Raw genomic sequence first — 22,663 nt, 5'->3', positions numbered from 1 at the left:
GGGGCCCGCGGCCTGGGCGGGGGGGGGCTTCCGCCCGCCGCGCCCGGCGCCCTGGGGCTGCTGCAGGCGGGGGCGGCCGGCCTCCCGGGCGGGGACGCGGAAGGCGCCGGCCCTGTCCGCCCCGCCCGCTGCACGCGCGCTCTCCCTCGCGGACCCGGAACTGGCGCTGCCCCGGGGCCGGTCCATCCCGGAGAGAGCGGCAGCGCGGGCCCGGGGGGGAGGGGGGGGGCAGTTGGATCGCCGCGCCGCCTCCTGCAACGTGCGCGACCCGGAGCAAGTGGCTGCACCTGAGCCGGATCTCTAAAAAAGGGAGTCTCGGGCCACACGCCTCGCTGAGCATCCCAGGCCCTTTTGGAGGCGCCGAAAGAAAGCAGAGGTGCACGGGACAGGAGGATGCCCCCAGAGCTACCTGCTGCAGCGTAGCTGTGGGGACCACACAGGTAGAAAATCAGATCCATAAATGCTAGGAGTTTGCGAGCATTTGTAGAGGTGCTACAGAGAACCAGCCCACTTGCCCGGTGGGGCTGCCTTGCTCCACAGAGTGACTCAGAAAGTCTTTTTTCTTCTTTCTTTCTTCTTTCTTCTTCTTCTTCTTCCTTTTTCCTTTTTCCTCTTTCTCTCTTTTCATGCAACAGCCGTTGAGCTTAGTCTAGAAGGCAGGAGAACTGGGACTCTAGCCTTGCTAATAAGCTAATAATACCTGCCCTCCCCGGCTTGCTCACTCTTTTTTGTGAAAACCGAATAGGTCACCTGTGAGGGGATTGTAAACTGTAAAGGGTTGCACAAATGGCGGAATGACCCCACGCCAGGCCATATCCTAGGCACCCCCCTCCTAAGGGAGCTCATAGTCCAATAAAAGCTACCAGTGGCATAAAAAAAATCGATACAAGTAAGTGTTTAAGGCCTGTGTTACGGGAATTCAGAGAAAAGAGTGGCACTTAGGAATTCTTTCACTTGGTCAACATTTATTGAGCACCTGCTGTGTACTGAGCACTGTTCTGGGCCCTAAGGTTAGAACAGTGAACAGTGACAGTCCCAGCCCATGCTTTTGCAGAGAATGGTTGGAGGGGAGACCATCAGCTACTAAGTAAACATAGTGTCAAAAAAAAAAAAAAAGTAAACATAGTGTCAGGTGGTGATTAGAGATGTGGAGGAAACTAAAGTTGAGGGAATTGGCAGGCAGGTTAGTAAAGTGGGGCCTGGGAAGAGCTAATTTAGAAAGTAACAATCAGAGGGCGGCACAAGAACCAGCAAGGACACAGACCCAATGGGGACAGTCCCGTCCCTGGTGTGTTCATGGACCAAGGAGGCCAAGGTGACTGGCCCAGACTGAGCAGAAGACCAGTGGAAGCTGAGGTCAGAGAGGTGCCAAGCAGTGACAGGATGGGGCCCTAGGCTTGAGAAGGATCAGGAGGCTGCTGTGTCCTCAATGGACTGTAGGGGGCTAGGGCCAGGAGAAAGCTACTTAAAGCGTGTATTATTTATTTAAAAAGCACTTAAATGGGGCTTCCTATGTGATGAACACTGTTAAGTACTTTACAAATAATAACTCATTTAATCCTCAAAACAAAGGCCCGAAGAGGTAAACTGAGAGTCACGCAGCAAAGAACTGAAGGTGCTTACACCAGGGCAGTAGCAGCAGAGGCAGCAAGGGAACATCACCTTCTGGATATTTACTGATGGCTCGGTGGTGGGTGTGAGAAGGGAGGAGTCAGGGATGATGCTGAGATTTTTAGCTTGATTAACACCAAAAAGATTTGTCGTTTATTGGTCTGTGGAAGATTGTAGGGAAGCAGGGTTTGTGTTGGTTTTTTTTTGTTTTTGTTTTTGTTTTTTGGTTTCTGTTTTGTTGTGATGGGGGCAGGATAAGAATGAATCAGTTTGGGGCAAGTTATGTCTGAGATGCCTATTGGAGAATTGAATGGAAATGTCTAACAAGTAATTGGACATGGAAATCTGGAGCTGGGGAAGAAGTTGGAGTTGCTATGAGAACTCTCAGCTAATAAATGACATTTTAAAGTACTTAAGGGCACAAGACATCTAGGTGAGTTCACTTAGAAGGTGAATGTAGAGAGAAGAGGTCAAGGTGGTAAAGAGGAACCAGCAAGGAGATGGAGAAAGTGTGACCTGGGACGCGGAAGACCAAGAGGAGATGGTATCCCTCCTTGTAGCCATGGGATCAGGGCATGAAGGAAAGGTTTGTGAAAGAAATAACACTTGAATTGTTTATTTGAATAAAAGATTGATAGGGAACCTTGCTGTTCCAAATGCATTACCTGTATATTCTCATCTAATTCTCATTGCAACCCTGTGAGGTCAATGCTATTAGTCCCATTTCACAGATAAGGGAACTGAGGCACACAGAGGTTAAGTCATGTGCTCAAAATCATATAACTAATAAGTTCAAAGCCAGGCAGTCTGGGACCAGAGCCCACATTCGTCACCCAAGGCCTGATCCTGTCGCTTCCCTGCTCAAAAAATCAAGTTCTCTGCTTTGAAAATTAAGTTATATCATAGAGGGCTCGGAGGACAGGCTATTCCATCTCTCTCAGGCAGCCCCATTTCTGCTTTGAATGCATCTGCTGCATTCCATCTTTACGGTCCCACATCCTCAGCTTGCATATAGCGCTATTCCCTCAACATTTCAGCCTGTTTGGGGTCCATACTGGTGGTCTCTGTCCCTCCTTTACTCTCTGCATCAGCTTGCTCTTTTAACTGGCAAACTATTTTTATGTTTCATAGTTCAAACCCAATGGCCCCATCTTATGCTTTAACAATGACACCTCATTGGACAGGTCCCCGGCTGGTCCCTAGATTGGGTCCCCACAGGTTGGATTCCACCCATGACCAGTCCACTATTGCCATAGGCATGAGGACCATGGGCATTAAACATGACTGCCTACCAGGGGTTGTGGGTTGGCAGGCAAGCACCATAGATATTTTTAGTACTCTTTCCCTTCCCCTCCTCTTTCAAAAGCTCAGCCCTCCTTAAAGTTCATGCTATTGTATTTTCTACCTACCACCCCTCCTTTTTGCTCTCATGAACTAACCTCCTCCTCTCCTGTACCAGTTTTTATGACTTCAACCTCCATAAGCATAATCCATCAGAAATCTTATTGATCCCTCACTGACTTCTTCCCTATCAATGAGTTTTTCCTTCCTTCCACCCTGGGTACCCCGGGTACTTGCTCCCATCCATAATTGCACTCAGAAAACACAATCCCAAATAATCTCAAGTCTGACTTTAACCTCATTACTGTCGTACCACACACAAGCATTTCTTCAACCTCATCAAGCCCTGCAAATCTTGAATCTTGCCAGATCCTTGTATTTATCCTCCCTCTCATGCTCCCCTCCCTCCTCACTCAGTAATAACCACTACACTCGCCTCCTTGCAAAAACCACTAACCCTTTGCTCTCTGTTTTCCTCTAACTTGTGCAAACATAGTTAAGCTCAGCTATTCCCCTACACTCCACCTGCATCGGAACATCTGAACAGTGCTGGAAAATTGAAAGTGACTGTTGTCACTTTAGTTTGATGTCCCCAAATTTCAAATGAGCCCTGGCAAGCAATCCTCCTCTACTTCCCCGCCATTTTCAGTTCCCCTTGAATTGGACATCTTCTTGGATTACTAACAGTGGTTTTGGATGTTTTACTATGTCTTTGGAGACACAAGAGAACCCTAGAATTAGCCAGCTTCGAAACTCTCACCACACTGAATCCTAGAGACAAGGGGTTTAAACCACATTTCAACGTTCTAACTCCATATACTATAGTTTCAGTGGGATTCAAGGGTCTTGTTACCAAGAGTACCAGAAGGAAGGAACTCTTCCTGGTGATTCCATCTTCCCCACCATTCACCTGGTTCAGAGGTCACTTCTGGGGTATCTCCCACTTAGGCATACTCTCTCTTTTCTACAGCTCAACCATTCTCAGATCTTTAGTTTGACAGAGTTGAGCCCACCCCCAGCTCCAGAGGGGAGGATCCTGATTGGCTGAAGCCAAAGTAATGGTCTTGGCCATACTCATCATTTTGATGATGGACCCTTACCCTGAGTTGGGCTACAGTGCTTTCTGCAGAACAATAATCAAAGTAAATTCTGTGGGACGCCTGGGTGGCTCAGCAGTTGAGCATCTGCCTTTATAAAGCTCAGGGTGTGATCCCGGAGTCCCAGGATTCTCCCATCTTATGTTTAAAGGAAAAAAAAAAAAAAAGAAAAAAGAAAAAGCCTACATGAATGCCATAACCCCTCCAGTCTACTGCCCATCTTCTGCCTCCCACAGCTACACAATTGTCAGAATTTCCTCTCCCCACTTCCTAATTTCCCATTCTAGTTCATCACTCCTCCACTGAAATGACCCCAAGGTCACCCACACCTCTATGTCAAACCACATGGGCTTCACTCAATCCTCACCTCCTCTGACTCCCCAGGATCATTTGACATTGTTGGTCATTTCTTTCTTTCTCCTTGAAGCCTCTTCTTCCATTGGCTTCCATGACATCAAGTGACTCTCCTGGTCTTAATCCTACCTCTATACTGCTGCTTCTCTGTGTTCTTTCCAGACTTATTACAGTCATGCATTCTGCGTAAGCTCATGCAAAGCAATGAAACAGACTCCTTTTGGGTCTCAGAAACTTCTAGTCATTGGGCCCCTAAGCAGGACTGGGAACAGGCAAAACAAAATCCTGATTTCCTTTGAAGACAGAACACTGTGTGGTTTGTAGAGGAGGCGGTCTTGGCTAGACAGCTTAGATCAACTTTTTCCACCCCTTAGCTTAGCATCTTGAAAGAACATGTAATAAGAAGCAGGGAGGTAAACAGGCCACTAGCAATCCACTTCTTTTTAATACATCCCCAGAGTCAGGGCCAGAAGACATCTCTGTCTGAGGTTAGACATCATCATCTCAGGGCTTTTGTTGTGGCTTTTCGAGTAGGTACCTGGGAGAACTCACAGCTGCCTTCTGCTGGACCAGAACTGTTTGTATCCTGACCATCTGTGGGGTCTTGCTTAGAGTTACAAAAAGACCTCTCACATGTGGGCCAGCTGTTGGAGTTTTTATATGCATATTTGGGAGAATTCATGTTTAGTTTATTAAGCTGGCCAGCCAGCCGCCCACCAGGCTTGGGATGGGCTTCTTCAACATGTCTGAGGCTTACCCTTCGTCCATGTAGTTTTCTCTGACAATTCTCCCTCAAAAGCTGAGTTTGGGGCCTCCCACTCTGTGTTCCTCTGGAAATCTTGTACTTTCAACACCTTTACGGTTGCAATTTGCCCCCACTACTTTCTGGGCTCCTCAAGGCAGGGGCTGTTGAGTCCTCTCACTAACAGCTAGCATAGCCCCTGGGATATGGTACTCTGGGAATAAAGCCTGTCGGATGGTGAGCCAGAGAACTTCCAAGCACAGTCGTCCAGGATGCAAGCCTCAACTCCTCCAGAGTGCTCATCCCTCATTTCCAACCAGTGTTGCAAATGAAACTAAACCAGATGCAGAACTGACGTAGGAGCTGGTATTGTGGCAGGACTAAGGGACCAGTCTAGTAAAATGTTGGAATAATGAATCAGAGCAACAAACAACTGAAAATCAGATGTTTAAAAATACCGTTTACCAGGGCACTTGGCTGGCTCAGCCAATAGAGCATGTGACTCTTGATCTTAGGGTCATGAGTTTGAATCCCACTTCATAGAAATTATTTAAATAAGCAAACGACACCATTTACTGGTGCACCTGGGTGGCTCAGTCATTTGAGCATCTGACTCTCGGTTTCAGCTCACGTCATGATCTCAGGGTTTTGAGATCCAGCCTCCTGTCAGCTCTGTGCTTAGTGGGGAGTCTGCTTAACTTAAGATTCTCTTCTCCCTTGGGGACGCCTAGGTGGTTAAGCCTCTGCCTTTGGCTCAGGGTGTGGTCCCGGAGTCCCAGGCCCAAGTCCCACGTCAGGCTCCTTGCAAGGAGCCTGCTTCTCCCTCTGTCTATGTCTCTGCCTCTCCCTGTATCTCATGAATGAATAAATAAAATCTTAAAAAAAAAAAGGGGGGGGGGGTCCCTGGGTGGCTCAGCAGTTTGGCGCCTGCCTTCAGCCCAGGGCATGATCCTGGAGTCCTGGGATCGAGTCCCACGTCGGGCTCCCTGCATGGGGTCTGCTTCTCCCTCTGCCTGTGTCTCTGCCTCTGTGTGTGTGTGTGTCTCTCATGAATTAAAAAAAAAAAAAAAAAAAAAGATTCTCTTCTCCCTCTACCCTCTACCCCTCTCCCTGTGCTTGCTCATGCACACTCTCTCTCTCAAGTAAATAAATAAATCTCTTTAAAAAAATTTACAATAACATCAAAACATAAAAAATTTGAGCAGCCCCGGTGGCTCAGCAGTTTAGCGCCGCCTTCGGCCCAGGGCCTGATCCTGGAGACCTGGAATCGAGTCCCATGTCAGGCTTCCTGCATGGAGCCTGCTTCTCCCTCTGCCTGTGTCTCTGCCTCTCTCTCTCTCTCTCTCTCTCTCTGTTTCTCTCATGCATAAATAAATCTTAAAAAATCTATATATATATAAAAAATTCTTAGGGATCCATTTAATAAAAGATGCACAAGTCCTGTGTACCCTGAAAACTAGAAAACACTGCTGAGAGAAATTAAATCACTAAATAAATAGAGGTACCCTATTCATGAATTGGAAGACTCAGTACTGTTAAGATGTTTATTCTTAACATCTTAAGACCTGGTGGCTCAGTGGTTGAGCATCTGACTTCGGCTCGAGTCATGATCCCAAGACCCTGGGATCGAGTCCCGCATTGGGCTTGCCTCAGGGAGCCTGCTTCTCCCTCTACCTACGTCTCTGCCTCTCTATGTTTCTCATGAATAAATAAATAAATAAATAAATAAATAAATAAGTAAATAAATAAATGATTTTTTAAAAAAGATATTCATTCTAATGATCTATGGATTCAGTGAGATCCAATTTAAAATCCCAGCAAGTTTTTTTCGAGAAATTGCAAAACTGGTTTTAAAATGTATATGGAGGGGAACCTGAGTGGCTCAGTCTGTTAAGCATCTGACTCTTGATTTTGGCTCAGGTCATGATGTTGGGGTTGAGGGATCAAGCCCTGCTCAATGCTCAATGGGAAGCCTGCTTGAGGATTCTCCCTCTCTCCCTCTAACTGCCCCATTCATGCTTGCTCTCTCTCAAATAAATCTTAAGAAAAAAAAAAAAAAAAGAAATACACACCTGATTTTTTAAAAGATTGTATTTATTTACTTATTTGAGAGAGAACACAAGCAAGGGGAATCACAGAAGGAGAGGGAGAAGCAGGCTCCCTTTTGAGCAGGCAGCCTGATATGGGGCTCTATCCCAGGGCCGTGGGATCATGACCCAAGATGAAGGCAGACACTTAACCAGCTGAGCAACCCAGGCACCCCAACCTGATTTTTTTTTAAAATGTATACAGAAATGCAAAGGCCTTAAAATCTTGAGGAAGGAAAATAAAAGTTTGAGGACATACATTACTTGATTTCAAGACCTACTATAAAGCTGCAGAAATCAAAACAGTGTGTCATTGGCAGAAGGATAGATACACAGATCGTTGACACAGAAGAGCCCAAAATTAGACTCACACATATACATTCAAATAATTTTTGATGAAAATGCCAATGTAATTCAATAATTAAACTGGGAAAGAATAGTATTTTCAACAAACAATGCCAGAAGAGCTGAAGATCCATATAGAAAATAATGAATCTTTTTCTTTAAAAAAAAAAAAAAAAGATTTATTTATTTGAGAGAGAGCACAAGTTGGGGGAGGGCCAGAGGCAGAGGGAGAAAGAAAATCTCAAGCAGACTCCCTGCTAAGCCTGAAGCCCAAAATGGAGCTCCAACTCACAACCCTGAGATCATGACCTGAGCCAAAACCAAGAGTTGAATGCTTAACCAACTCAGCTACCCAGGCGCCCAGAAAAAAATGAACTTTGACCCGTACCTCACACCATACATAAACATATACTCAAAATGCACCGTAGATCTGGGGTACCTAGCTGGTTTGGTTGGAGGAACATGTAACTCTTGATCTCTGGGTTGTGGGTTTGAGCCCCCCCATTGGGTGTAGAGATTACTTTAAAAATCTTAAAAATGAAACGAACAAGGGGTGGTAGAAAAGGAGGTGGGGGGGGTGGGGATGACTGGGTGACAGGCACTGAGGGGGGCACTTGATGGGATGAGCACTGGGTGTTATTCTATATGTTGGCAAATTGAACACCAATAGAAAATAAAATCTTTTTTAAAAAGTTAAAAAGTATCAAACTTATGGAAGAAAGCATGAGAGAGAATCTTCACAACATTGGGTAGATAAAATGTCTTAGGATATAAAATACACTAGCTACGGAAGACCCAGTAACTAGAACTTGATTAAAATAGAACTATCTTCCTTTTCCAAAGATACCATTTAAGAAAAGGATTTCAGAGCCATGTAAAGCATTATTTAACCTCATATAGGACTTTAAATCTTTTTGAAAGAAAATGACAGTTTCTTCACTATGCAAGCTTCAATTCTTCTAAATAAATAAACACGAATATTAGTTTCTTTTTTATTCAAGGAAATCAATGGAGTGCATAGCATAAGAGGACCCTTACTGAGATTGTTAACTCCCAGGACCAGGCGAGACCCGGTGGGTGACCTATTTATTTAAGGCAATTCATGTCATTACAGTCAGAAAGACTCCAGATTCTGGACAAAAAGGTCAAAGGCGGAGTAGTGTCGGCAAGTATCTGGCCCAGCAGGTAAAGTGACTGTAAGCAGGGAAAATGAATCACCAAATCTGAAGGCAGGCCAATGGGGAATGCAAAGGAGAAAAGCAGAGGGCATGGTGGGTCAGGTTGACTCAGGGCAGAGGCCCGGAGCAATGCCAGTAGCAATGTTGCCCATTTCAAACATTCACTGGTGTTGCCTGTTTGACAGCTTAAAATAGCCAGATAGGATCAGATATACTTGATCTAAGATCCTATAAGGTCTGGCCCCATTTAAAATCTATATGGATCAAAAAAACTGATTGCCAGATTTCTCTGTCAGGCACCCCTCCCTGGACAGCTGCCATTACACTTCTGTTGGGCTTCATCTGGATGACTTTTCATCCTCTGCCCCACACTACCTGTGACTGCTGCAGGTATGCAGCACGGGCAGGTCACACATCCACCTTTTCCACTTCTTCCTGGGCGCAAACATAGTCTGTATTTCCCAGCATCCCTTGAGGTAGGTTGTGGTCGTATAACTGGCATGTGGGAGGAAGTGACCTGAACCACCTCCAGGTATGGCCATAAAATGCCTCTTGTGACCTGTGCCATACTCTCAATCTCTCTCTTTGTTCATCAGCCAGTTGAAAGCAGAGGATGTGAGGGAGGACTCCAAAGTGGAAGAAGCCTGAATCCTCTCCCAGGACAATCCATTGAAGTATCCAACAAGACTGTCTCGGGGAGAAAATAAACCTGTATGGTCGTTAGCTACTAAGAGGTGGGGGCCGTTTGTTTCAGCAGCTAGCATTATCCTAACAAATAGAGGTCTAAAGAGCTCCCCATGATAGCTTCCAATATCAGGAAACGTTTGGGGAGACCAATTTAAGCAGGATTTCCACTAAAGTGTGAAGGTTCCATAGGTATCTCAAGGTAGAGCCAGGAAGGCAGGACAAAGATCCCACAGCTCCAGGATGGTTTGGAGAGATCTGTCTGACTCCAAAGCCTACGCTTTTCTCACTCTTCCATATCACCCCAAAACAAAGAGGTACCTAGATATTTTGAGTGATGATCATAATGAGGATAGACTCTAGGGTTCTATATAATTTACTCGCCCACACATTTGTGCTATATATTATTGCAGGGCTTCCACCACTTGCCACAAGCGAGTGAGATTGAATATAATGACACCCTGGAATCCTCATTTTTTTTAAAGATTTTATTTATTTATTCATGTGAGACACGCAGAGACATAGGCAGAGACACAGGTAGAGGGAGAAGCACGCTCCCTATGAGGAGCCCGATGCGGGACTCAATCCCAGGACCCCAGGATCATGCCCTGAGCCAAAGCCAGACGATCAACCGCTGATCCACCCAGGTGTCCCTGAGTCCTCATTTTTGTATCAACATCATCTCCAAGGGCTCAAAGACTGGTAGTTAAAATTATTATCAATTTCCCTAGCCCGCAAACTAAATGTTTACCATTTAATCTGGTAAAAGGCTCTTGAGACTATGCCGTAAATGTAGAGGTCTTCCTTCTCTAGCCACTTCTTCCTTTCTACCTCCAACATTCCAGTCATAAACTGGGCTCTTTGATGACTAAATGCATCTTCTTTCTCCCTGGTGATGTTGAGAGGTCAGGTGACTGAACCTCCATATCCTGGTTTCCACATCTATAACATGGGGGTATCATACTTACCACACACAGTTGTTACGATATTTAAATAAGATAATCAATCAACTGATGGCATACAGCATGCTATTCGTATTTATCCCCTGCCCCCCAACAATCTTCACTGTTCTCACCAAACATCAAACGAGTCTTGGCATTTTGTAAACACATTTGCCAGTCTTATTAGGGTGTGCATGCATTTTACACCTATGTATATGTCAGCCTGTGACCTTAAACTCCAAATAGAGAGAAAATCCATGGTTGCTAAATATTTATGGATTTCATGACCACGGAGTGAATTCATTATTCCAACCACAATAAGAGATCATTGAGGACTTCCTATCTCATGAGTTTTATGCAAGGAGGCTCTGGGCATACGACTGTCTCCGCCCACTAGGACATCAGAGAGATGATTTGAAAAAGCATGACAGCTTATCATTCTTCAAAATAGCATTTTAAGCATCTGGCTACAGAAAAACCCCTATTTTTCAGGCCCTGGGCTGAAGGCAGGTGCCAAACCACTGAGCCACCCAGGGATCCCCTATTTCACACGTTATTTTTTTTTAATTTTTTTTTTATTTATTTACTTATGATAGTCACAGAGAGAGAGAGAGAGGCAGAGACACAGGCAGAGGAAGAAGAAAAAAAAAAAAAAAAAAGGAAGAAGCAGGCTCCATGCACCAGGAGCCTGATATGGGATTCGATCCCGGGTCTCCAGGATCGCGCCCTGGGCCAAAGGCAGGCGCCAAACCGCTGTGCCACCCAGGGATCCCTATTTCACACGTTATTAAAGAGACTCCTATGGCATAATTTTCCGTGGTGCCTTAGTATCCATAATATGGATAGGTCACGATTTTTTTTAAAAGCAGCCCCCTCATGTTGTATGGTTAGGTCATTTCTGATTTTTCACCATCATTAGCAACGAGCGTCTTTGTGTGTACTCCTCTCAACACATCCCTCATTATTTCCTTAGAACCCACAAGTAGGGATCCCTGGGTGGCGCAGCGGTTTGGCGCCTGCCTTTGGCCCAGGGCGCGATCCTGGAGACCCGGGATCGAATCCCATGTTGGGCTCCTGGTGCATGGAGCCTGCTTCTCCCTCTGCCTGTGTCTCTACCTCTCTCTCTCTCTCTCTCTGTGTGTGACTATCATAAATAAAAAAAAATAAAAAAAAATAAAAAAAAAAAGAACCCACAAGTAGAAGCTAGCATCAAAGGAAGGGCACATTGTCAAGTTTTTTCCTACCCATTGCCATGTTCCCTATTATGAAAGTCATACAAATTCACAACCCCACCAGCAGTGCATAAGAATGCTATAATAAAGGCTTTTGTCCACGATGATGATTATAAAAAAAAATAATCAAGAAGATAAGCATTTGCTAAAGGCTCACCCCACGCCAGCTGTGTTTATTTGTTGAACTCTGTAGCCATGTTCCTTGGACCAAACACTGAAGGTCCTTCAGACTCTTAGTTTATTTAGTGCCTCTTTCAACACCCTGAAACTTTGACCCAAGTTTTATCTGAAGGAAAGGAGATTTCTGGTAAATATGGTTTTCAGTTTGGAAACTCAGCTCAAGCACTTCCTCCCCTTGTCCCAGCATGGACCACCTCTGTGATTTTAACTGCTGGGCATCAGTCGGGAGGAGCTGCTTCTGCCTTGGAGTGGAGACCTTAAGCGCTTATAAGAAATGAAAGAGCTGGTTTGGGGTGAAAAAGTCGTGTTCTGAGGTACAAAGGAAAAACCAAGAACAACCCAACGGTTTGGAGTTTCATTTGACCTGCTCTGATAATATCGCTATGGCGATGGTCTCCATAAACAGTTTGCAAAATAGCAAGATGAAAAGGAACGAACAAGTTCCACCCAGGAGATCTGGAGTTATTTTAGGGATCAAGGCAATGTCGTCTGGGGTAAAGATGGAATGCAAAATCTGTTCTTTTAATAATCATCCTCTTCTTTTGTGAGGCTGAACAAAGGCCCAGCAGATCGGTTCGTTTGTGCTGAAAGAAGCACTGACCCAGCGTCTTCAGGGCTGAGGAGGAGGAGCGGCCAAAAGAATGGAAATAATGGTTAATAACAGATGCTGAGATGATTCTTCTCACACCCTTGGCCTCTGAGACTCTGCTGAACCCGGTGTGGAGTCCAAGGGTGGAACACGGGTGATGTTGTCGGGAAGGGCTGGCCTGGTTGAGAGGCTGAGATTGGGACCCCGGGGAGCTGAGCTTGGTTGTCTGCCCCTGACCTTGATTCCTGGGCCAGAGGGGGTGGAGGGAAGCATCTTCAAGGCCACAGCCAGTCTCTGGGGCATCACCATCTGCCGCAGATGACATCTGCCACTCCCATCCTCATGCTGTTCTCTTTGAACCCCTGACTCAGCGAGTCCCAGTCCAAAAAGCAGAACTAGCTATTTTTTGCACCAAGAAAAAAATGTCAGGCAATACACTTGCTGAACTCCTTCCTGACCCTGAAGCTCTTATTCTTTGCACTTAACCCCTTGCTCTTCCCTTATTCTCTTTGGTTCCTTCTCATTCCCTCCCTCCCTCCCTCCCTCCCTTCCTCCCTCCCTCCCTCCCTCCCTCCCTCCCTCCCTCCCTCCCTCCCTCCCTCCTCTTTTAGACTGCTAAATTGCAAGCTCCAAGGAAAAGGGTCTTTGTGCAGCCACGGAGGCAGGAATAGTGCCTGGCACACAGAAGGTCCTCCATAACTGCCAGCTGGTAGGAACTGGATTGAAAAGCCCATGCCTACCCTAAAGTGGGCATTTCCCCAGCACACCTGGCACAATGGCTGTTTGTTTATTCACTCATTCAACAAATATTTATTGAGTACCTACTAGGAACCAGAGCTTCTGGTGGGGACTGGAGCTACAGGGATGAGCAAGAACTGGGGGCCTGCCCTTACAGAGATCACCTTCTTGTAGACTCTAATGCCTTGCTGGCGACCACAACTGTCGTCCTATCACAGAGCCCTCTCTGACCATTGGACATAAAGTCACACTCAACCCCCTTCTCAGTTTAATTTTGCTTCCCAGTACTTCTCACAGGACATGATATATGTATAATATGTATGTATCATATATATTTGACATATCAAATATATATATTAAATATTTTTTTTCATTTTTGGTTCATTTGTTAGTCTTCCCAGGCAAAAATATACCCTCTTTGAGGGTGATTTGTCTGTGGTGTTCACTGCTGAATCCCTAGCACCATGCCTAGCACACAGCAGGTGTCCAACAAGTATAAGTCAAATCGGTTTGTTCAATTCCCTGTGCAGTCCTCTAGAACTTTCTAGCAGAAATCTCCAGGGAATGAGCTGAGAAGAACTCCAGAAGATCTTAACAACAAATTGCAACAATCCAGGACTTTACAGTTTATAAAGCAGAAAGGAATCCAGGGGTAAGCAGTGGCCTTCACCCCCATGATTTCCTTTATATTATTGTAAAGTAACAATAATGATGCCTACCTTTGGGAATTGCCGTGGCAACCGGATAAGGGGATGCGTGCTAACCATATGCCCCTGGAACCTGGTACCCAGCAGGTGCTCCAAGCCTGGGGAGGAAAACTGTTGTTTCTTTGTTATTGGAGCTTCATCATTCCGTATGGACATTATTCTCCTTTGTCATTTAGCCAACAAGGAAAATCACTCACAGAGGCTTAATGATTTGCTCACAGTAGCTCAGGGGAGACTAAAATCCCCAGAGGGGCAGGATTCCAAATGCTGTACCTTATCTGTATGCCCACAGCTGCCAACTCTGGCAGTAAAGTGCATTTTACCAGCACCTTCTAATTCCATCTCTGCCCTTAATTTGATGTTCCTGTTTTCAGTTGTCATACCACCCTTGTCCCTGGGAAGAAAAGAGCTCCAGGAGGTAAGCCTCAGGGGGAGGATGTGCATTTGGTTAGTCGGTGAAGGACAGATCTCCCTCCCACCCACCTCCCCAGCCTGTTCTGCAGCTTCCCCTTGCCATGCCTCCCCGATTCCTCACAGCTCCCACTTTGGGACCCATGGCCTCCCAGCATCTAAGCCCATGGGGTTCTGGTCCTTCTGGTCCGACCAAGGGAGACCAGCCAAGAGACTCATTAGCATAAACAAATCAGGAAACTTCTCGAAATTTGGAGATCCTCTGACTAGACTGTAAAGACTACCAGTAATTGAACTTCCTAAAAATAATTATATATATATATAATTTTTTAGAGGGGGGAAGGGCAGAGGGAGAGGGAGAAGGAGAATCTCAAGCAGATTCCATGTCCAGCAGGAAGCTTGATGCAGGGTTAAATCTTATGACCCTGAGATCAGGACCTGAGCCAAAATCAAGAGTCAGTGGCTTAACCTACTGAGCCACCCAGGCATCTCCAATAATTATATTTATTTTATATTATACATATTATATACTTATATGCTTAATATATACTTGTTATATATATTTTAAAATACACAACAGTATTTAATTCATTGAATATCTCAGTGTTAGGTGGTATGGGAGGCAAGTTACAAATATCCAACTCAGAAAGGCAGATATTATTGTTCCCATTTTATAGATTAAGAAGTTGGAAAAAAAAAAAAAAAGAAGTTGGAGCCCAGGGAGATGAATGATCTCATTGGATGTCATGTAGCTACCAAGGAATGAAGGCTCAGGATTTAAACCCAGGTCTGCCTGCCTTCAAAACTAATCCTCCTCTGCCAGGCAGAAACATGGGGGGAGCAATGGGGAGTTATGTGCACCAGGATACCTATCCCAGCATCACTTTGAAGGAACTTGGAAACATTCTAAAAAATACTGAAATAAGGGGATGGTCCTATGAATTATAGTGAGTGTAGCCAGTAGAATATTTTATGTTATTGAAAATGATACAAAGACTGTGATGACACAGAAAAGTCTTTATGATAAAGGGAAAAGGTGAGCTACAAATATATGTCCATAGAGCTTATAGTTTATAAACATACATGTGCAGAGGACCGAAAGAAAACCTATAAATATGATCCTCACTGTGTGGGGAGATTCAGAGGGATTTTTCCCCCCTCTAGAGACTAATCTTTCTGCAACGTGGTTAAATTACTTTACAATTTATAGATTTAAAAAGTAATTATCATGGGATGCCTGGGTGGCTCAGCGGTTGGGCTGAGGTCGTGATCCTGAGATCTGGAATCGAGTCCCACATCGGGCTCCTGCAGGGAGCCTGCTTCTCCCTCTGCCTATGTCTCTGCCTCTCTCTCTCTCTCTGTCTCTCATGAAAAAAATAATAAATCTTAAAAAAACAAAAAAGCAATTATCAGACATGGTTTTCAGAAGTCCTGTAGTTTGGCGCACAGAGCCCAGAAACCAGTATGCATTGTTTGAAGTTGCTAACTAGATAGATGACTTTCCTTTACCAACTGCTCCAACCCTGGAGACCCACCTGCTCCCAAGTGTTAGCTCTTCTTGCACAAGTTCTTGCCCATGCAAGCAAGGGATATCATCCTCACCTACCTCTGTGTCTGCCAATTCAAGGCTTCCATCTGCTCTGACCAACATGGCAGCCATTGCCACGTGTGGGCATTTACGTTTAAATTAATTTAAATAAATAATTAGGTGCGTTGGTTTCAATGGCCATATTCCAAGTGCTTGACAGTCACACTCAGCTAATGGCTACTATAGTGGACAGCACAGATACAGCATGTTTCTAATGTAACAGAAAGTTCTATCAGGTAGCACTGATCTAGCATCTAGACTGAAGATAATCTCTTGAACTTTGGACCCCAGCCACCTGTTACCAATGGATTGGCTGGACCGTGACTTACTTTTCCATCCTAAGATTTTACTCTCTCATCCCATCTATACACTCTAGAGAGTTCAAGAGTCGGGGAAAATTCAGGATGGCCCCTCCCCACTAAAAGTTGGGATCTCCCAATTATAGCTGTTTGGAAGTGCTTTACAGAGTGAAGATCGATCAGGCAAGATGGTTTTTTTATTATGAATGCTCTCAACAGAAGCCATTCATCGATGTCCACCATGTGCCAAGCTCTGTATTTTATCTTCGTTAATCTCACATTGTGTACCAAGATGAAGACACTGAGGCTCAAAGAAGTAAAAAGCAAAACAAAACTTGCCCAACTTCATGATCCAGAATCCATGCCTTCAGACACCATGGCTCACCTTCTTTCTATCCCACAAATACACCTCAGGGGAAGAGGACGAGTCCAAATCTCAGAAAACAATTCTCATTGGCCCTGCTTGTGTGACATGCCTGTTCTGGGACCAATCACATTGGAAGGAAAGATTATTACCCTAATTGGCCTGGCCTAAGTCATTGTCCATCACTGTACTAGCAGGGAGAGTGACAGTCCCATTGAATTGTCTAAGGTTGGGGAAAGGTGGTTGCCAAATAGAAAGGATGGAGCACACAGAAACCATTGCTATTTGCTACTTTCACCCCATGATTATAATTGCCACAGGGTTTCCCCACATAGTGATCTCATTCATTTTCAAAATTATCTCAGTGAGAACATGGATAGCAATTGCTATCTTTTTTTTTTAATTTTTTATTTATTTATGATAGTCACACACAGAGAGAGAGAGGCAGAGACATAGGCAGAGGGAGAAGCAGGCTCCATGCACCGGGAGCCTGATGTGGGATTCGATCCCGGGTCTCCAGGATCGCGCCCTGGGCCAAAGGCAGGCGCCAAACCGCTGCACCACCCAGGGATCCTGCAATTGCTATCTTTTATCCAGAACCTAGGAAAAGGCATATACTTTTCCCATGCATTACTCTTGATCCTTATACTTGCACACGTTATTCTTCAATAATGTGATTTGTTTTCTTACTTTGAGTAGAAATAGTCGATTTGATTTCCTGGATACTCAGACCTGATCTTCCTAGGTTCTCTGTGGTCTATTTCTCGCAGCTGGCCCACCCCTGCATTATACGCTAGACTAATTCAAGTCATCCACATATTAAGCATCAGATCCTTTGCCCTGAGGCCTACACCCTCTCTTTGAGAGTTAAATGAATAAGACATTCACACACAGGATTACTCATTAGGTTGGGCGCCAAGGGGCCAATTCTAAAACAGAACTCAGTCTGCAAAGTCCAGCCAGGGGACTGGACAGTTGACCGGAGGCTGGACTGGATGCCCTCCAGAGGGCCCTGGAGAGCTGAGAGGTCTGAGTTTCAATGGTCAGGGGAGAAGGAGGAATGTTCCCGGGCCATGGCTTCTCCTTGGATTGAATCCAGCCTACACAAGAGCCGCTTGGGGCCCTAGTTGTCTAAGTAAACACTGATTCCTTGACGAGTTTCCAAAATCAGGAACAGAGCAACTGTTTGGTTTGAACAGGCTGTGCTCTGTAAACCACCGCCTGCATATCACCAGGGCCCCATGTAAATATTTTAGCTACAGATTGGAAGAACATGACTTTTTTTGAAATCCCATCACTTCATCGTTAGACTTACAATGAATTATGTGTTGTCTCTGTTGTTAAACTTAAAATGAATTATGTGTTATTTCTATTTATTGGGAGGTCCAATTCTCTAATTTGATTATAGGCATCTTAGATGTGTCTCTACAGGGACCGTTAGGGTTTAGGAAAAGCCCGGTAAATAACATGCCACTTTTTCCTGCTTGAATCTGGAACCAAATGAAGAGACGACACAGGAATCGAGTTGGTAGAGACGAAAGTATCATTATCTATAGAGCTGATTATGGAGATGTTGGCTTTAGGGGTATGACTTAGGGTCTTTGTAATTCCTCCCTCCAGAACGAGGCAGATGTAGCCACCCAGTCTGAGACAGCATTGGATGGGGGAGCCCCGTGGAGGAACAGAGAAAACATTTGTGTTGCCAGAGGGAAGAAAGGAAGGACAGCACTGAGCCATCAATCAATGAATCCTCCTTCTCTGGGAAATAGCGAGACGGGGGACAGAGAGCAGCTGAGACGTTGGTGTGGTGGATCTCCTGCCACATGGAAACGTGAAGGCAGAAAAAAAAGGATGTTCTCCACCAATAGACACCTTGACAAATGTGAGGACCTGGTCAAGGTTCCTCCCCCAGACACAACTTTTTGGCAAAGATGACAATTCTTTGAATTGGAAAGCAGAACTTGATTTTGAAGGAAAGTTTACCATCAGGCATAGCTGCAACGATACTGATAACCCTCGGGCCACATTAGAGGTAGATAAACGGAGACTCAAATACTGTCCCCATTATTGCTTGGATCACCACAACGACATCACCTGCCAAGAACACGACACCTTCTGTCCAACAGCAGACAAGACCTGTGTCACTAAAGGACAGTGCATTGAGGGGCGATTAGCATTATGAATTTCAAACCTGATCCTTTATAAGTTTCCTCTCTTGGTTATGTGGCAGACTGGGTTTCTCTGGGCTCTGCACTCTCTCTGCTCCTTCCCATTGTCAACCCTGGAAAGAGATGAGAAGGTGGGTCTTTTTTTTTTTTTTTTTTAAGATTTTATTTATTTATTCCTGAGAGACACACAGAGAGAGGCAGAGACACAGGCAGAGGGAGAGGCAGTCTCCCCCCATGGGGAGCCTGATGTAGGACTCGATCTCAGGATCCCAGGATCATGACCTGAGCCGAAGGCTCAACCACTGAGCCACCCAGGTGCCCCGAAGGCAGGTCTTTTAATGTAATGCCCAAAGATCTGCAAGAACCTATCGATATTGGTTGGACGGAAATAGGTGGTATGGACTCAGTTGTAAGGGTTTGCGGTAGATGGAGCCTAAGGCTAGATGAAAGAGAAAGGCCAAGTGAGAGAGAGAACATGTGGAGAGCACAGGAATAGTCTAAGATGTCTTACATCATCCTCTTGACTGGGAAGCTGTTTGTGATTAGGGGGCTACCGTAGGGTGGGCAATCCCCTTGGAGTAGACACTAGCTGTTTGCTTTGCAGAGGCTGCCGGGCATAAGGACAGGGTTTTACTTACATGGCTTCACCATCCTCAATTATCAGTGGCCTCTCTACCAAATTCTTTTCTCCACATTGATGACCAAGTCTTGTCCTTCTTTCTCTGCAAGATCTTTCTCCCATCTGTCTTGTTTCTATTTTCACTGCTCACTGACTCCCAATCGAACTTAATGGAAAAACTTCTTACCTAGACTTCCTGCCTTCATCACCTCCTGTCTGCACCTCCTGTGCATTTCCTACCAGACTGATCTTTCTGAAAAACAGATCTGATCTGCTCAAGGCCCTCTGTTATTCAAAGCTCCCTGCTTGCTCCCCATTGCCCATAAAATAAAGTCTGAGATCCGAGGTCCTCAGGCAAGCATCCAACTTAACCCCCGCTGTTATCGTTCATACATCCTGCACACTAAGCTTAGAATGCTGGATTAGAAAGAAAGAGGTTGGGGGTAAACTGGACAAATGAACCAGATTTGCAGGAAACTCGTAGGAAGAAGAGAAACCATTTGGTATTTTTAATATTTACTGGATCTTCTTAAATGTCCAGCCAGAGGGGAATGGTGATTTATGAAATCTCTGCTTATGTTATATCCTTACAGTTTAAATTATGTTTACAGTTCAAAAACAGGGTAATTTGTGTTGAAGAGAAACCGTGGTACATTTATATGGTACTTTACTCTGAAGCGATCTAAAAATCAGATTTTGAAGAACACTTTTGAAGTATACTCTGAATGAGATTGTAAAGTTAAGAAAAAGTAGAAAAAAATTTGTTATTATAATGGTTTCCACGAAGAGAAAGTAGACTAGAATGTACTACAAAAATATATTGTGTGGTAGGATTATAAGAGACTTTTCATGCATTCTTTATACTTTCTTATATTTTCAAATGTTCTGCAATAAGCATGTACTATTTTTATTTTACAACCAGAAAAGAATGTTTACAAGGTTAGTCATAAGGAAATGCAATTTGTTATGATATAAATTTATTTATTTTTAAGATTTTATTTATTTATTTGAAAGAGTGAGACAGAACATGGATGGGGACAGGCAGAGGGAGAGGGGGAAGCAGACTCCCCACTGAGCAGGGAGCCCAACGGGGAGCTTGATCCTGGGACCCTGGGATCATGACCCGAGCCAAAGGCAGATGCTTAACTGACTAAGCCACCCAGGCACCCCAAGAGGTCTTGTTTCTTAGAAATACGTAATGTGAGGGACGCCTGGGTGGTTCAGCGGTTGAGCATCTGCCTTTGGCTCAGGCCGCGATCCTGGGGTCCCGGGATTGAGTCCCACCTCGGGCTCCCCACAGGGAGCCTCCTTCTCCCTCTGCCTATGTCTCTGCCTCTCCCTCTCATGTCTTTCATGAATAAATAATTTAAAATCTTTAAAAATAAATTTTAAAAAAGAAATATGTAATGGCACTTACAAATGGAAGGATTTGACATCTGAGCTCTGCTTTAGGATAACCCAGCACATTTCAAGCTTTGGTACAGAAAGGGTCTTCCATAAGTTGACAACGGTTGGTGTTGGGGAGTGGAGGGAATCATTATATTATTCTTTCTACTTCTGTGTATGTTTAACAATTTCCATTAAAATGTCCAACTTTTCACCCCTACTTCCAGCCAAAAGAATGAGAACTCACCGTCGTAAGTAAGCCTCCAGAATTACCTCTTCTGGAGCATAGACGTCCCATAGTCAGTGCTCGCACTTTCCTGTAAAGGAGCACATGGCTGAGATTCTCCAGTCCACAAACTTGCAAGTCGAGACCAGCGTTCTCCAATGGAAACAGAATGCAGACCACATACGTAATTTACAGTTTTCTAGGCCATTTTAATGAGCGTAAAAAGAAACAAGTGAAATCAGTGTTAATAACAATTTTACTTGAACCAGTATTTCCAAAATATTATCATTTCAACATGCCATATAAAATTATTAATGAAAAAATGTTTTTAAATAAATAAAAATTTAAAAAAATAAAATTATTTTTTTTTTCATCCTACGTCTTTAAAATCCGGCATGTATTTTATGCTTGCAGCATATCTCAATTTGACCTTGCCACGTTGCAAGTGCTCAACAGCCGCATGTGGCTAGCTGCCACCGCATTGGACAGTGGAGGCTTGCGTACCACGTGGTCAGAACTCTGGATTTTTCTCTATCCTACTTCACACACATGGTCTAGTTCTTGGGCTGGCTTCTTCATGGCTGTGTGAGGACTTCCCATCGAAACCAGAGCGATGTATTTCTAGCTCACGATGAACAGGACTGAGACTCTGGCAAACATCTTCCAATGTCTCACTGACCCATATCACCCTAGACCTGCTGTCCTTGAACCAATCATGGGCAAAAGGCACAAGATTGCCGTGATCGCATAGAATAATCAGAGGCTTGGTGCTGGCATCACTTCCTTGAGTCTCACAGCTATTAATCAGTAGGGGAGGAAGGTAATGGAAGTTGAGGCGCCAACCCCAAAGTCTATATTAGGGTAGGTTCTGGCCCCCAGGACTACCGTCCAGAGTGCTCAAAATTTTCTCCGTGATCCCCGGGAACAGCGAACACAATTCCTTGGTGTGGCACCTTTAATGACCTTCCCCACAAAGGAGTGAAAAGCTCATTAATAGGCCAGCTCGGGTGGCTCAGTGGTTCAGTGCCTGCCTTCAGCCCAGGGCGTGATCCTGGAGACCTGGGATCGAGTCCCACGTCGGGCTCCCTGCATGGGGCCTGCTTCTCCCTCTGCCTCTCTCTCTCTCTCTCTCTGCTTCTCTCTGTGTCTGTTGTGGATAAATAAATAAAATCTTAAAAAAAAAAAAAAAAGTCTGTGTCCAGGCCAGCCAGCGTGAAGTTGAGCTACTGACATAGATCAGTAAGATTTTCCTGAGGAAACAAAACCCCCAAATCCCATTTTCTTACAGCACAGCATAGATGAAACAGCCCTGTCCTAGCCTCTCTGCCTGCCTCTCATTAGCTGTGGGACCTTAGGCAGAGCACTTAGCTGTCCGGGCTACGTTTCCCATTTGTAAAATACGGGGTTATATTACCACAGGGGTGGTCAACCTCTGTTCTTCCTTTTAATGACATTTTACAAGAAAGCCTGACATATAGAACAGATAAAAGCAGAGCTTCTCTGCCTGCAGTGAGGACAGGGACCTGGCCTCTCCATTAGTTGGGACACTGCGTCATTCTTTTTTAAATTTAAGACTTATATTGCACTTACAGTACGCCCAGCTCTGTTTTAAGAGCCTTATATACATAAATTCATTTAAAATTTCATTTAAAGCCACCTAATGGCCCTAAGAAGTAGGCATTATTCTGATCTACCATTAACATGAGGCAATCAAGGCCCAGAGGAATCAAAGGTCACACAACTAGTAAGTAACAGAGCTAGGATTCAAAGCCAAGA

At 44.7% G+C, this 22,663-nt stretch overlaps 1 long non-coding RNA gene across 3 annotated transcripts; it reads left to right on the top strand.

Moving 5' to 3' along the window:
- Positions 1 to 151: 151 nt before the first annotated feature.
- On the top strand, positions 152 to 21,906 carry LOC140634312 (uncharacterized). 3 transcript variants are annotated; one of them, XR_012031830.1, is made up of 6 exons: positions 152 to 440; positions 9,352 to 9,489; positions 12,342 to 12,509; positions 13,650 to 13,771; positions 18,109 to 18,787; positions 20,889 to 21,906. It is a non-coding gene; the product is annotated as an uncharacterized lncRNA (long non-coding RNA). The 3 variants fall into 3 exon arrangements; XR_012031831.1 differs by lacking the exon at positions 18,109 to 18,787; XR_012031829.1 differs by lacking the exons at positions 13,650 to 13,771; positions 18,109 to 18,787; positions 20,889 to 21,906 and having other exon boundaries at positions 156 to 440; positions 12,342 to 12,929.
- Positions 21,907 to 22,663: the final 757 nt, after the last annotated feature.

The sequence above is a fragment of the Canis lupus genome, chromosome 5, assembly GCF_048164855.1.
Source record: "Canis lupus baileyi chromosome 5, mCanLup2.hap1, whole genome shotgun sequence".
NCBI lineage: Eukaryota > Metazoa > Chordata > Mammalia > Carnivora > Canidae > Canis > Canis lupus.
Note: the sequence above shows the minus strand (reverse complement) of the source record. Positions and strands in the feature narration are given on the sequence as shown.